The sequence below is a fragment of the Nicotiana tomentosiformis genome, chromosome 9 (assembly GCF_000390325.3).
Source record: "Nicotiana tomentosiformis chromosome 9, ASM39032v3, whole genome shotgun sequence".
In the NCBI taxonomy this organism is placed as follows: Eukaryota; Viridiplantae; Streptophyta; class Magnoliopsida; order Solanales; family Solanaceae; genus Nicotiana; species Nicotiana tomentosiformis.
Window position 1 is genome coordinate 61,728,857 of NC_090820.1, and position 15,567 is coordinate 61,744,423.

A 15,567-nucleotide genomic window follows, 5' to 3' on the forward strand; every position below is an offset into this window, starting at 1 on the left:
TTCCTATTCCCTTTGGTGGCACACCTTCTGAGGACCCACAGGATTTTATTGACCATTGCCACGAGATATTGTGCAACATGGGTATAGTGGAGTCCAATGGAGTTAACTTCATGGTATTTCAGATGCATGGCTCCGTTAAGAGGTGGTGGCAGGACTATGATCGAACCAGACCAGCAGGATCGCCTCCACTCACTTGGGATCAGTTCTCACAGCTATTCTTGGAGAAGTTCACTCTTTTTTACTCTGAGAGAGGAGTACCGTAGGCAGTTTGAGCGCTTTCAGAAGGGTAGCATGACTGTTACCTAGTTATCTTGCTTTTTACTGAGAGGGAGAGAGTGAGGATATTCATTGATGGTCTTACGTTTGGTATCACGCTATAAATGGCCAAGGAGACTAGGGATGATATTTCTTTCTAGCGGGTAGTAGATATTGCTAGACAGATCGAGATGATTCGTGGTTAGGGTAGGGAGGCGGTATCTGAGAAGAGGCCTCATTATTTTGGTGGTTTCAGTGGTGCCTCATCGGAGGCAGGGGTTAATTTGGTAGATGCCATCTTCCCAGGCTAATTCAGTCAGCTCTTCAGGCATCCCACGGTGCTTCGGGTGGTTGTGGTTCTTATAGGTATCATCCTGAGCAGCTAGCCTACAGCAGACCTTCAGCTCCGGTCAGTGCATCTCCGATTCAGAGTTATCAAGGTGGTTATTCAGGTCGACAAGGTTAGTTTCTGGGTCAGCAGCCATAGCAGATGAGGACTTTTTATACTTGTGGTGATCCGAGGCACGTCATGAGGTTTTTCCCTAGGTCACAGGGCAGCATGCCATAGTAGAGTTCTCGTGTCATGGTTCCGACACCGGTTGCCCCATCACCCGCTCAGCCAGCTAGAGGCGAAGGTCAGGCAGCCTGAGGTGGTGGTCAGGCCATTAGAGGTGGAGGTTAGCCAGGGAGAGGCCGTTCAATTTGCCATAGAGATGCATCAGTTTTATTTGATCCGGGATCCACTTATTCTTATGTGTCATCCTATTTTGCTTCATATCTTGTCATGCCTCGTGATTCTTTGAGTGCTCTTGTTTATGTGTCTACACCTGTGGGAGATTTTATTATGGTAGATCGTGTTTATCGCTCGTGTGTGGTTTCTATCGGGAGATATGAGACTAGGGTAGACCTTCTACTTCTTGATATGTTAGATTTTGACGTGATCTTGGGCATGGATTGGTTGTCACCTTATCATGCTATTTTGTATTATCATGCTAAGATTGTGACATTAGCCATGTCGGGGTTGCCTCGATTGGAGTGGAGAGGGGCTCTTGGTCATTCCACTAGCAGGGTCATTTCTTATGTGAAGGCTCAATATATGGTCGAGAAGGGATGTCTAGTATATTTGGCCTATATTCGTGATCCTAGTGCGGAGGTTCCTTTCATGAATTCAGTACCAGTTGTGCGCAAGTTCCCAGAGGTGTTTCCTACAGATTTGTCGGGGATGCCACCCGAAAAAGATATTGATTTTTACATTGATTTGGTTCCGGGCACTCAGCTCATTTCTACCGCACCATACCTTATGGCCCCGGTTGAGTTGAAGGAATCAAAGGAGTAGTTGCAAGATTTGCTTGATAAGGGATTTATTAGATCGAGTGTCTCGCCTAGGGGTGCACCAGTGTTATTTGTGAAGAAGAGGGATAGAACGATGAGGATGTGTATAGATTATCAGCAGTTGAACAAGGTCACTATCAAGAACAAGTATTTATTGCCGAGGATTGATAACTTATTTGATCAGCCTCAGGGTGCCAAGGTGTTTTTGAAGATTGACTTGAGATCTAGCTACCATAAGTTGAATATTAGGGCATCGAATATCCCTAAGACAGCTTTTCGGACTCGCTATGGTTACTATGAGTTCTTAGTGATATTATTTGGCTTGACCAATGCTCCAGCAGCCTTTATGGATTTGATGAACCGGGCGTTCAAGCCCTATCTGGATTATTTTGTGATCGTCTTCATTGATGATATTTTGGTCCACTCTCACAGTCAAGAGGAGCATGAGAACATCTTTAGATCGTACTACAGACTCTGAGGGATCGTCAGCTATATGCCAAGTTTTCAAAGTGTGAGTTCTGGTTGGACTCGGTTGCCTTTTTGGGCCATGTTGTATCTTCCGTGGGTAGTAAAGTGGATCCTAAGAAGATTGAGCCAGTTTAGAACTGGCCTAGACCTAGTTCAGCCACAGAAATTTGGAGCTTCTTGGGTTTGGCGGGTTATATCACTGGTTCGTGGAGGGGTTTTCATCTATCTTAGCCCCATTGACAAAGTTGACCCAAAAGGGTGATCTTTTCAGATGGTCCGATAAGTGTAAGTTGAGTTTTCAGAAGCTCAAGATTACACTAACTACAGCTCCAGTGCTGGTGTTATCTATAGGTTCGGGATCTTATACCGTGAATTGTAATGCGTCGCGTATTCGAGTTGGCGCGGTATTGATGCGGGATGGTAGAGTGATTGCCTACGTATCTCGATAGTTGAAGGTTCGAGATGTAACTTATATGGTGGGAGAGAAGGTTCTTCTCCGAGTGGCGCCTATAAAGGGCGTGATGTGGTTTGGAAAGAAGGGAAAGTGGAGCCCGAGGTTTATTGGGCCATTTGAGATCTTAGAGAGAGTTGGGGAGGTTGCTTACAGGTTTGCATTGCCTCCTAGCCTAGCAGGAGTACATCCGGTATTCCATATTTCCATGCTTCAGAAGTATCATGAGGACAACTCGCATGTTCTAGACTTTATCACGGTTCAGCTTTATAAGAATTTAGCCTATGAGGAGGAGCCAGTGGCTATTCTAGCCCGACAGGTTTAAAAGTTGAGATCTAAGAGTTTAACTTCTGTGAAAGTGCAATGGAGAGGTCAATCGATCGAGGCAGCTACGTGGGAATCCGATTTAGATATGTGGAGTAGTTACTTCCACCTTTTCACCAGTCCAGGCACTTTTCTATTTCTGTTTGAGGATGACCGTTTCTTTTAGAGGTAGAGAATGTGATGATCCAATTGGTTGTTTTAATTAATACCCCTTATTTCCATGTTCCGAGACCTTCATTAGCTTTATTTGATATTTCTTGGTTTACGTGCATGGTCCATGTCACTTTTCGAAAAGTTTTTATGTGAAATTTTGAAGAAAATGAAAATTTTAACTAAAAATGAGGCTAGAGTTGATCACGGTCAATATTTTGGGTAAATGATCCCGGATCGGTATTTTGACAATTCCGGTAGGTTCGTATTATGATTTTGGACTTAGGAGTATCCCCATAATTTAATTCGGAGGTCCCTAAGTTGATTTGACTTGTTTTGCAGCAAGTTGGCAATTTGAATGTTTAGAAATTCTTTAGATTTGACCGTAGGTTGACTTTATGATTATCATGTTCGGATTTAGATTTTGGGATTTTAAATAGGTCCATTTTACTACTTGAAACTTGTCTGCAAAATTCGGTATCATTCGAAGTTGGTTTGATAGGATTCAGACGCTTAGTTGTGATTTTAGAGGTTCTTGAGTTTTCTTTTGAATTTCATGCATTTTGACGTGCGATTCATGGTTCTATATATTATTTTTGTATTTTGATCGCGCGAGTGAGTTTTTATGATGTTATTACATTTGTGTGCATGTTTGGTTTGGAGTCTAAGGAGCTCAGGTGAGTTTCGGAGGTGCTACGGATGAGTTTGGTTAGTTGAAGACTGCTGGTGTGCTTCAGTTCTGGTGCTAGGTTGTCGGTGTCGCATTTGTGATGACTTGTTCGCAAATGCAAACTCTGCTTTTGCAAAGTTGAGCTCGAAATTGCGATGGGGGACTAAGTAGGGTAGTCTTCGCATTTGCGAAGAAATGTTCGTAATTGCGGACATCCCAGACTTCGCTTTTGCGATGGCTTGATCGCATTTGCAACTGAGCACTAGGCTTAGGCAGGTACGCAAATGCGAACCTTTGATCGCATTTGCGGTTGGATGGGACATTGCAAATGCGATGATTTTGTCGCAATTGCGACTTATGCATGCTGGGGCACAGTTCGCATTAGCGACCTGTGTTTGCAATTGCGAACAAGAGTTTGCAATTGCGACATCCGCAGCTGGGTAAAAGAGGAAACAATCGGGACTTAGCTCATTTTACACCATTTCTCAACCCTAAACACTCTAGAGACGATTTTCCAAGAATTTCTTCTTCCCAAAATTATTGGTAAGTAAATCTAATCTACTTTCTTTCAATTCTCCATTACTTTTTATGTGTTTTTAACATTAAATCAAGAATTTTCATGATAGAAATTAGGGATTTGGGTAGAATTTGAGAATTTTGTAAAATTGAGATTTAGACCTCAAATTGAGGTCGGATTTTAAAACAAATGACATAACCGGGCTCGGGGGTGAATGGGTAATCGACTTTTGGTCTGAATCTTGGATTTTGACCAAGCGGGTCCGGGGTTAACTTTTGTTGATTTTTTCAAATTCATCAAAGATTGAACTTTTTTCCTTCGTGAGTAGTTTCTAAAGCTTATTTTGAATTATTTGATCGATAATTGGTTAGATTTGGTTGGTTTATAGGCTTGTTCAAAAGGCAAGGTCGTGGTTGGTTGATTGACTTGGTTGTGGAGTGAGGTAAGTGTCGTGGTTAACTTTGACTTGATTTATGTATGGGGACGATGTATATGTAAGGTAACGAGTATATATGTGTTGCCATTGGGTTAAAGCATGCGGGTAGAAATTATTTTATTGAACTATGTTGTTTCATTGTCTATGCTTTCCATGCTTTACTTTGAATATTATCTCATTAATTGTACGCTTTTGTAATCATCGTTTATCTTAAAGCTTTTGGGATATTGAAGGTTGAGTTTGTTTATCATAGCATTATGATTGAAGTAAAATTTACTTCCCATCTTGCATTGATACCTTGGTATATTATTGTTTCTTGGTGAGGAAGAATGAAAAGCACGAATGGTATTGCCGTGCCTGGATGAAACAGAGCACACATTGGGCGTTAGAACATACAAGTTTAAAGAGAACAATGGTCAGTAAAACCATGTATCATTCAAGTATCACAGAAATTATTTTCAACAAGAAAAACCCGAGAATTGCAAGATCTTGAGTTTCAAGAAATTCTATTACGAAAATTTTCTCAAGTGTACCTGTTGTTTAACATCTTGTGTGCCCTGCTGGACTGCTGAGTTTTGGTTAGACGGTTGCATGAGCTACAATTGTCGTTGAAGTTGAGTAAAGGTTTGTTGTGATAATTGAAAGCTCGCCTGCAAATTTTGCGTCTGTTGAGACAACATTTGTGCTAGTTGGGAAGGTGGCTGATAAAGATGTTGGACCAAATGATAAGCCACAGGCTGCTGGTTTGCGATTGCAGATGCAACATTTGTTGGGTTTTTAAGCTTAAATACATCTTAAAAGAGGGTGAATGGGAAATGGAGGAAAATTGAAAATATTTGATTTTTCCTCTTTGACAAAGGGACATTGTCCCATATTGGAAGAGTAAAAAGTTTTGATGGGTATATATACAATTGCACTTCTTCTAACTCTTAAAGAGTTAAGAAGAAGTCAAGCCTTGTGCCGTCGTCGTCGCTCAGCTTCGGCTTCGGCTTCGTGTGATGATTGAAAGCTCGCCTATAGATTTTGCTTTTTGCTAGTTGGGAAGGTGGCTGATAAAGATGTTGGACCAAATGATGTGACACGGGTTGCTGGTTTGCGATTGGAGATGCAACATGTGTTGGGTATTTAAGCTTATTGAAAATATTTGAGTTTCCCTCCTTGACAAAGGGACATTGTCCCATATTGGAAGAGGAAAAGGTTTTGATGGGTATATATACAATTGCACTTCTTCTAGATCTTAAAAAGTTAAGAAGAAGGCAAGTCTCGCGTCGTCGCTCGGCTCGGCTTCGGCTTCGGCTTCGGTTTCGGCTTCGGCTTCGGTCAAATGATTGATTGATTAATTTTTTGGACCAAATTTATTTGCTAATAGTAAATATTAACATAAATATTATTAAATATCCGTTTTTTTAAAAAAAAAATGTAAAATTAATATTAAATCCAACTGAGTAGTATATGCCCTTTGTTTTTTTGTAAAAGTCATTTAATTTATGGTCGTTTTACACAAACAGCCCTTCTGAAGAGTTGCACCTCTTCAGTTTGAGCTCAACATTGGCTATAAATACCAGTCCATTCTCTCAGATTTTCCATACGAATTTCTGACTTCTCCTCCTTTTTTTGCATTGTTTTAACTACAAAGAAAGCAACAATAAGTATGATTTGCTACCGATTTTGTGTTCGCTGAAACACTGAGGTTTGAAGTATCTCTACACCAGTGTGTAATTCATTCTATACTGGGAGGAAATAATCCACAACCTTGGGTACTAGGAGGGGATTAAATTTCTTAAGGAAACACTGTGAATTCAGTGAGCTCGGATTAAATTCTGTTTCTTTTACATTTATGTATATATGTTATTTTATCTTCTCCAGAATTATTTTACAAATACAGACTAATAACAAGCTTAAGGAATTTAATATTTTCTGTATTTGTGTTATACTCACTATTTCTGGAGACTAAAACCTGTGTGGTTTTCTACTCCAGTGGAGATTAAAATCTACGTGATTTTAACGTTTGTTTGTGTCATTCTTTTACAGAAATGACGAATGACAACGGGAATCAGACTATTCCTATGGTGACTGCCAATGCATCGACAAGCTGAAAAATACCGGCATTGGCACCGGCAGAAAAATCCAAAAAATGTTCCAGGATTAATTTCAAGTGGTGGCAGCAGAAGATGTTCTTCTACTTGACGACTTTAAGTCTGCAGAGTTCATTAAGGAAGATGTTCCTGTTATGCCCGACGAAACTTCAGAAAATGAACGCTTTCTCGTGACTCAGGCGTGGAAGCATTCTGATTTTCTATGCAAGAATTACATTCTTAGCGGACTGGAGGATGATCTGTATAACGTCTATAGTAATATGGAAACGTCAAAACAACTGTGGATGGCGCTTGAAAGGAAATACAAAATGAAAGATGCCGAGTTAAAGAAATTTATTGCCGCTAAATTTTTGGATTACAAAATGATAAATAGCAAGTCTGTTATTACCCAAGTCCAGGAATTGCTAGTGATTATTCACGATCTCCTTGCTGAAGGTATAAGTCAAATTAATACTAATGTTGAAAGTATTAATTATATTGGTTTTACTAACAGAATTTTCATTGAAGGTCTTGTCATCAGTGAAGCATTCCAAGTTGCAGCGATGATTGAGACCTCCTTTGTGGAAGGACTTCAAAAACTACTTGAAACACAAACGCAAGGAGATGTCCCTTGAAAATCTCATTGTTCGATTGAGAATTGAAGAGGACAACAAAGCTGCTGAAAAGAAAGGCCGTGGAAACTCAACAATAATGGGAGCAAACATTATTGAGGATAGAAAGAGAAAGAAGGCTTATGGACCGAAAAGCAATCCAAGCAAGAAGCGGTTCAACGGAAATTGCTACAATTGTGGAAAAGCTGGACACAGATCTGCAGATTATCGTGCTCCAAAGAAAGATAATAAGAAGGGTCAAGCAAATATGGTTGAAAAGCACGAAAATATTGATGAATTGTGTGATATGCTTTTTGAATGCAACCTAGTGGAAAATCCTAAGGAGTGGTGGATTGATTCTGGAGCCACTCGCCATGTTTGTGCTGTTAGAGAAGCGTTGCTACATATGCTCTTGTTGGACCCGAAGAGACGCTTTCTATGGAAAAAATTTCAACGGCCAAAATTGAAGGATTTGGGAAGATATTTACGAAAATGACTTCTGGCAAGGTGGTGACTTTGAACAACGTCCTTCGTGTTCTCGAGATTAGAAAGAACTTAGTCTCTGCTGGACTTCTTGTTAAGAACGGGTTTAAGTGTATTTTTGTATCCGATAAGGTTGTAATAAGTAAGAATGAGATGTTTGTAGAAAAAGGTTACCTCACTGAGGGCCTTTTCAAGCTGAATGTAATGGTTGTTGAGAATAATAATAAAATTTCAACTTCCTCTTTCTTACTTGAGTCAAATGAATTATGGCATATACGTTTGGGTCATGTCAATTATAAAACCTTGTGGAAAATGATTAATTTGGAAGTATTGCCTATGTTTAAATACGACAAATCAAAATGTCAAATATGTGTGAAATCTAAGTATGTTAAACATCCTTATAAGTCAATTGAAAGGAATTCAAATCCTTTAGACTTGATTTACACAGATATTTGCGACATGAAGTCAATACCATATCGCGGTGAAAAGAAGTATTTCATAACTTTTATTGACGACAGTACTCGATATTGCTATGTTTACTTACTTAATAGTAAAGATGAAGCAATAAACGCATTCAGGCAATATAAAAATGAAGTTAAAACGCAACTTAACAAGAAAATCAAAATGATAAGAAGTGATAGGAGTGGTGAATATGAATCTCCTTTTGAAGAAATATGTTTAGACTATTGAATTATTCATCAAACAACGGCCCCTTACATGCCCCAATCCAATGGGATTGCGGAAAGAAAGAATCGTTCATTAAAGGAGATGATGAATGCATTGTTGATAAGTTCTGGTTTGCCACAGAACTTGTGGGGGGAGCCGTTCTTACGGCTAACCGGATACTAAATCGAGTACCCCATAGCAAAACACAATCCATTCCATATGAAAAATGGAAAGGAAGGAAGCCCAACTTGAATTATTTAAAAGTGTGGGGTTGTTTGGCAAAACTGCAAGTTTCTAAACCCAAAAGAGTGAAAATAGGACCGAAAACTGTTGATTGTGTTTTCATAGGATATACGACCAAAAGCATATCGATTTCTGGTTCATAAATCAGAAAATTCCGACATTCACAATAATACGATTATAGAATCAGATAATGCTGAGTTTTTTGAATATATATATATATATCTATATAAAAAGGAAAGTGAGTCGATTGGTGAAGGATCTAAATGACCTCGGGAAGAAAGAAAAGAAAGTACATTTAATCAGGAGGATCCAAGGCGTAGTAAACGTCAAAGAACGTCTACTTCTTTTGGACCAGATTTTGTGACTTTCTTATTGGAAAATGAGCCTCGAACATTTAAAGAAGCTATGTCTTCTTCGGAATTATTATTTTGGAAAGATGCGGTCAATAGTGAAATAGAATCCATATTGAACAACCATACATGAGAATTGGTTGATCTTCCTCCTGAAAATAAACCTTTGGGTTCTAAATGGATTTTTAAGAGGAAAATGAAAGATGATGGCACTATTGATAAATATAAGGCAAGACTTATAGTCAAAGGGTATAGACAGCGAGAAGGTCTTGATTATTTTGATACATACTCTCCAGTTACAAGAACTACATCCATACGAATGTTAGTAGCATTAGCTGTAGTTTATGGTTTTGAAATTCATCAAATGGACGTTAAGACGGCCTTCTTAAATGGAGATTTGGAGGAAGAAATCTACATGGAACAACCTGAAGGGTTTATGGTTCCAGGTAAAGAAAAGAAGGTATGTAGACTTGTTAAGTCCCTTTACGGACTAAAACAAGCACCCAAACAATGGCATACGAAAATTGACCAAACAATGTTGTCAAATCATTTTAAGATAAATGAATGTGATAAATATGTGTACATTAAAAATGTTCCAAATCACATAGTCATTGTTTGCTTATATGTGGAAGATATGCTGATAATGAGTAATGACATTGCCAACATAAATGCGACTAAACGTATGCTAACTAGCAAGTTTGATATGAAGGACTTGTGAGTTGTTGATTTAATTCTGGGGATTAAGATCCATAAGACTCATCAAGGTCTGGCATTGTCACAATCTCATTATATTAAGACAGTACTTGGAAAATTCAAGCACTTAGGGTTTAAAGTTGCAAAGACTCCAATTGACGTGAATCTTGCATTAACAAAGAACAAAGGCCAAAGCATATCACAATTGGATTATGCTCGCGTGTTGGGATGCTTAATGTATATCATGAATTGTACACGACCATATATAGCTTGTGCTATAAGTAAATTGAATCGATACACGAGCAATCCAGATCAATCTCATTTGATGGCAATGAAACGAGTTTTGGGATATTTAGAACATACCCAGGACTTTGCTTTGCTCTACAGTAAATATCATGCGGTGATTGAGGGATACTGTGATGCAAATTGGATCACTGATTCAACTGATTCTAAGTCCACAAGTGGATATGTATTCACTATTGGTGGAGGAGCAGTATCTTGGAAGTCGTCCAAGCAAACTTGTATTGCTCGCTCTACAATGGAGGCTGAGTTCATAGCCTTAGATAAAGCCGGTGAAGAAGATGAATGGCTCCGGAATTTCTTGGAAGACATTCCATTTTGGCCTAAACCGTTGGCACCAATATGCATACATTGTGATAGTCAAGCGGTAATTGGAAGGGCTGGGAGCATGATGTATAACGATAAATCTCGTCATATACGGCGAAGACATAAAACCGTTAGGCAATTACTCTCTAGAGGAATTATCACGATTGACTATGTAAAGTCAAGCGATAATGTGTCGGATCCACTTACAAAAGGCCTAACTAGAGAGGTAGTTGAGAAATCATCAAGGGGAATGGAACTATGGCCGAGAACAAGTCATTGTGGCGATAACTCTACCTAGAAGACTGGAGATTCCAAGATCTAAGTTCAAGGAGATCAAACAAAGTCATTAATGACGGTTCAACATTATCAACTAAAAGTTTGATCCATTCTCGTGATGAGACAATGTTCAGTACCAAGGATAAAGCATTAAGGCTTTTTAATAATTTTTAAATTTGATACGGGGTATATCAAATAGTGTATCTACGGGATGACACGTTTAGGAATCACCTATGTAAGTGTGAAGTGTTAGTCGCTTCAAGGAGAATTTTGTAAGGCCAATTCTCTACGCACTTATGAAACCAGGCGGTGTTCATGGCTGAAACGAACACAACAATGAGAGCCAAAGACGGTTAAGAGTTGGTTGTGTGACTTATGGTTGTCTAGTATACACCAAAGTTCGACGGTTCAAAGATATCAAATCTACCGATTGACCGAGTATATCCGACATAAGTTCACTACGGAAAGTTCAAAGGGAAACCTACTTATCCAGATGCAATTAATCCTTGCTTGCGAATCACACAGTTTTTCATACATATTTTCGTGATATAGCCATTCCCCATTCATGTGGGGGATTGTTGGGTTTTTAAACTTAAATGTAGCTTAAAAGAGGGTGAATGGGAAATGGAGGAAAATTAAAAATATTTGAGTTTCCCTCCTTGACAAAGGGACATTGTCCCATATTGGAAGAGGTAAAGATTTTGATGGGTATATATACAATTGTACTTCTTCTAGCTCTTAAAGAGTTAAGAAGAAGGCAAGCCTCACGCCGTCGTCGTCGTCGCTCGCTCTCTCGGCTCGGCTTCGGCTACGGATTCGGATTCGAATTCGGTCAAATGATTAATTGATTAATTTTTTGGACCAAATTTATTTGTTAATAGTAAATATTAACATAAATATTATTAAATATCCATTTTTTTTAATGAAAAATTAATATTAAACCCAACGGAATAGTATATGCCCTTTGTTTTTTGTAAAAGTCATTTAATTTATGGTCGTTTTACACAAACAGCCCTTCTGAAGAGTTGCACCTCTTAAGTTTTGAAGAGTTGCACCTCTTTAGTTTGAGCTCAATATTGGCTATAAATACCAGTCCATTCTCTCAGATTTTCCATACGAATTTCTGACTTCTCCTCCTTTTTCTGCATTGTTTTAACTACAAAGAAAGCAACAGTAAATGTGATTTGCTATCGATTTTGTGTTCGCTGAAATACTAGGGTTTGAAGTATCGTTACACCAGTGTGTAATTCATTCTATTCTTGGAGAAAATAATCCACAATCTTGGGTAATAGGAGGGGATTAAATTCCTTAAGAAAACACTGTGAATTCAATTGGCTCGGATTAAATTCTATTTCTTTTACATTTCTATTTATATGTTATTTTATCTTCTCCAGAATTATTTTACAAATACGGACTAATAACAACATGTAGTTGCATGGTATTACTTAAAGTCATATGTCCCAAGGCATATGACATATTGCGCTGCATCTGAGGCTGAGAAACAGTTGATTGCGCAGTCAAACTAAGCGACTACTACGAGGGCATACTCTATTTAAAAGGACTTTGACCGGCAGACTGGGATATTTGTACTTGATTCATCTGCCTAAACAAAGCATGAGAGGTTGGTCCCTGTGCAAGAGGTGTTGAGGCCGGAGGCTGAAGTTACCCGGAGATGGTAAATGCTGGGGTGACTGAAGTGGCTTCTGTAGTGGAGAAATATGTGGGCCACCAGTGGGGAGTGATTTAGCAGACTTGACAACAAAAAAATAATTTAGCACAAAAATAACAGACAAAAATCATTCCTAAGATTGAAATAACATTAAGCAAGTTTCTATGGATACATACCACTACCAGTTGCGATGTAGGATCAGAAGAAGCCACAAGTCCTGTAAGAAACCCATTTCCACTGCCACTAACACTCCCGAAGGAACCACCCTAAAAGTTTGTGCAGGCAGCATTATGACGTTTTAATGAAGCAGCAAAGTAATACAACACATGTTTCTATACATATAAATAAATACAACAACAACAACAACCCAGTAAAATCTCACTAATAGGGTCTGGGGAGGATAGTGTGTACGCATGTCTTACCTCACTCATATACATATAAATAAATAAAAGTGTATAATATATATACAGAGAATAAGCCCACAGGATACACCATCGTATTGACATTCAATTAATTATTCCTAAACAAAAATTAGTTGGGTTCAATATCTTCTAAAAATCACATCTAGAAAAAATTGTAGTCACTCATATAGTAGTCCAATTAAGATTGTGATACGGCCAGAGGTCACAATCATATAGAAGCTCTTCTACTCGAATTATGCCTAGAATAAAGTATCATACCGATGCCACTTTAACTCCCATATTTCTATCAGAAGATCTGAAAAATCATTCAGATTAAATCATAAAATATGAACTATAAAGAGCGACTTTGTGAATTGGGTTCTAAAAGTAAAAGAACTTTGATGAATCAAGCAACGCCAAAAATTTAATAGTGAAGTCTAATAACTAATAAGAGAGACAAGGAAATAATCAGAGTCATCCAAATGTCTCACAGAGCCATGATTACCATATGCCGATGTTCTATTAATCGGCTTCTACAAAAGACAAAGCATAATATAAAGAAGCAATTAATGTTTTAATTCTATGAGTAATTTTTGTTTTATAACAAGTATCTGAGTAGTTTGTGTTTGAATATTACAAGGACATGTAATGAAATTCACTCATAAAAGAAACCAGAAATCCCCAAATAAATTTGACCCAGAATTGATGATATTAAATGCAATGAAGGATGAAATAAGAAAACATGTATCAGCGAGTGAATCCATGCACTAACAGCAACATTCAAGCATATATTACAGATCTATGAATTGGTTCTAGTAATATGACTATAGCACGAAATGTTAATGACATTAAATTCAGGGAAGGAAACAGATGGTGTAAGCCATTTATAGTATTCCACAACATTTTATTATACCTCATGTGTTTCTCCTAATTCCAATCTAACAAGACATATTTTTGCAGGCACAAATATAAGTCAAATAATTGGCTTGCTTGCTTCTGCAACAATTGACCAACATACACAGAGGATGCACATTTACCAAATCATACCCGAGTCTATTATACAGCTTAAGATTTGATTTCATAGGAATGCTAGAGCACAGAAAAAGACAAGCAAATAATTAAATCAGCATTGCTTTCCTCTGCAACAATTAACCAATATACACAGAGGATGCACATTTACCAAATGTTCAGTATCCTTCGATGCAAGTAATCTAGTACTTAATCAGAATTCATTAAAAGAACAAACCAGGAAAATGGGAAAGCTAAGATTATATTTTCCTTGCGTAAATAAGTTGGTATTAGGTGGGTTGTTATACATCATGGGACCTCTCATGTAATGTTCATTTTCCAATTTGACTCATTAGACTTAAGACTATGTATTCTTCTCAACTGCTCTCTCTTTTTCTGTTTGTGTCTCTTACTAGCATTGAGCAATTTCTCTATTTAAGGCCTCAACTTTCAGTATCACCTTATTAACTTAACAACCATAACTTGCCATAAATAATTTAATCATCAAGTCACCCGTAAAAGGAATAAAATGGCTTCCTTCTACTTAGCTTATTTCTGCATAATGGTACTGAGTTTTTCAGTAACATTTGCAAGTGGAAATAGTGTTCCCAAGAAATCTAAGGAAATATGCATTGATGATACAACCATCGTGTTAAGTTTTGGTTTGTATCAAAACAACTGCCCAGAAGCTGAAGCGATCATATATTCATGGGTGGAAAGAGCAGTGTCTCTAGACCCAGAATGACTGCTTTTTTGCTTCGTCTTCATTTCCACCACTGCTTTATTAGTGCAAGTCCACTTTTTCTTTTTTCTTTTTATTTGAATAGTATATTTTATGTTAAATAATACTCCCTCTTTTTCAATTCACGTGAACCCATTTGACGGAACACGGAGTTTAAGAAAAGAGAGAAGACTTTTGAACTTGTGGTGTAAAATGAGGCACATATACTTTGTGTGACTATAAATCATTGCATAAAGGTAAATTGTTTCCAAATAAGGAAAGGGGTCATTCTTTTTGGCATAGACTAAAAAGGAAATAGGTTCACATAAATTGAAACGGAGGGAGTACTCCCTATGTAAAAGCATTTCAGGGATGTGATGCTTCAGTATTGCTGGACGATACCCCTAATTTTACAGGAGAGAAAACAGCTGCTCCAAACTTGAACTCATTGAGGGGTTTTGAAGTGTGATTCCATCAAAGCTGATTTAGAATTGGCTGTCCCCAAACTATATCTTGTGCTAATATTCTTGCTATTGCTGCTAGAGATTCTGTTTTTATGGTATTATATTATTCCTTATAATACTAACAAATAAGTAATTCAGAACTTTTTCAATAATGCATGCAACTCCAATATAATTATTGCAGTCAGGAGGTTGGGGGTGGGAAGTGCAAATGGAGAGAAAGGATGAAAAGCAGCAAATAACAACATTCCTGGACCAAACTCTAATGCTGCCACCCTTGTTTCCAACTTTCGAAACCTTGGTCTTTCTCTTCAAGATATGGTCACTCTCTCTGGTAAAATTAATTTGAAGGGCTAGATGATATTATATTGATTTAACTTATCGCGGTCTAAACAAAATGTAAGACTAATTAATATTATATTGAAGGTGCACATACAATTGGTAGGGCTAGATGCTCAACATTTAGTTCCAGGCTAGATGGGGGGAGCAATTCAGACATGAACTTGGATTTCTTGTAGTCACTGCAGCAACTGTACTCAGTTTCTGATACTAACACAACACTAGCAAATCTTGATGACACGTCACCATCAACATTCAACAATCAGTACTACATTAACTTTCTCTCGGGAAAAGGGTTGCTTGTTTCAGACCAGGTCTTAGCAACTGGGGATGACAATACTAGAGAAATAGTGCAAACTTAT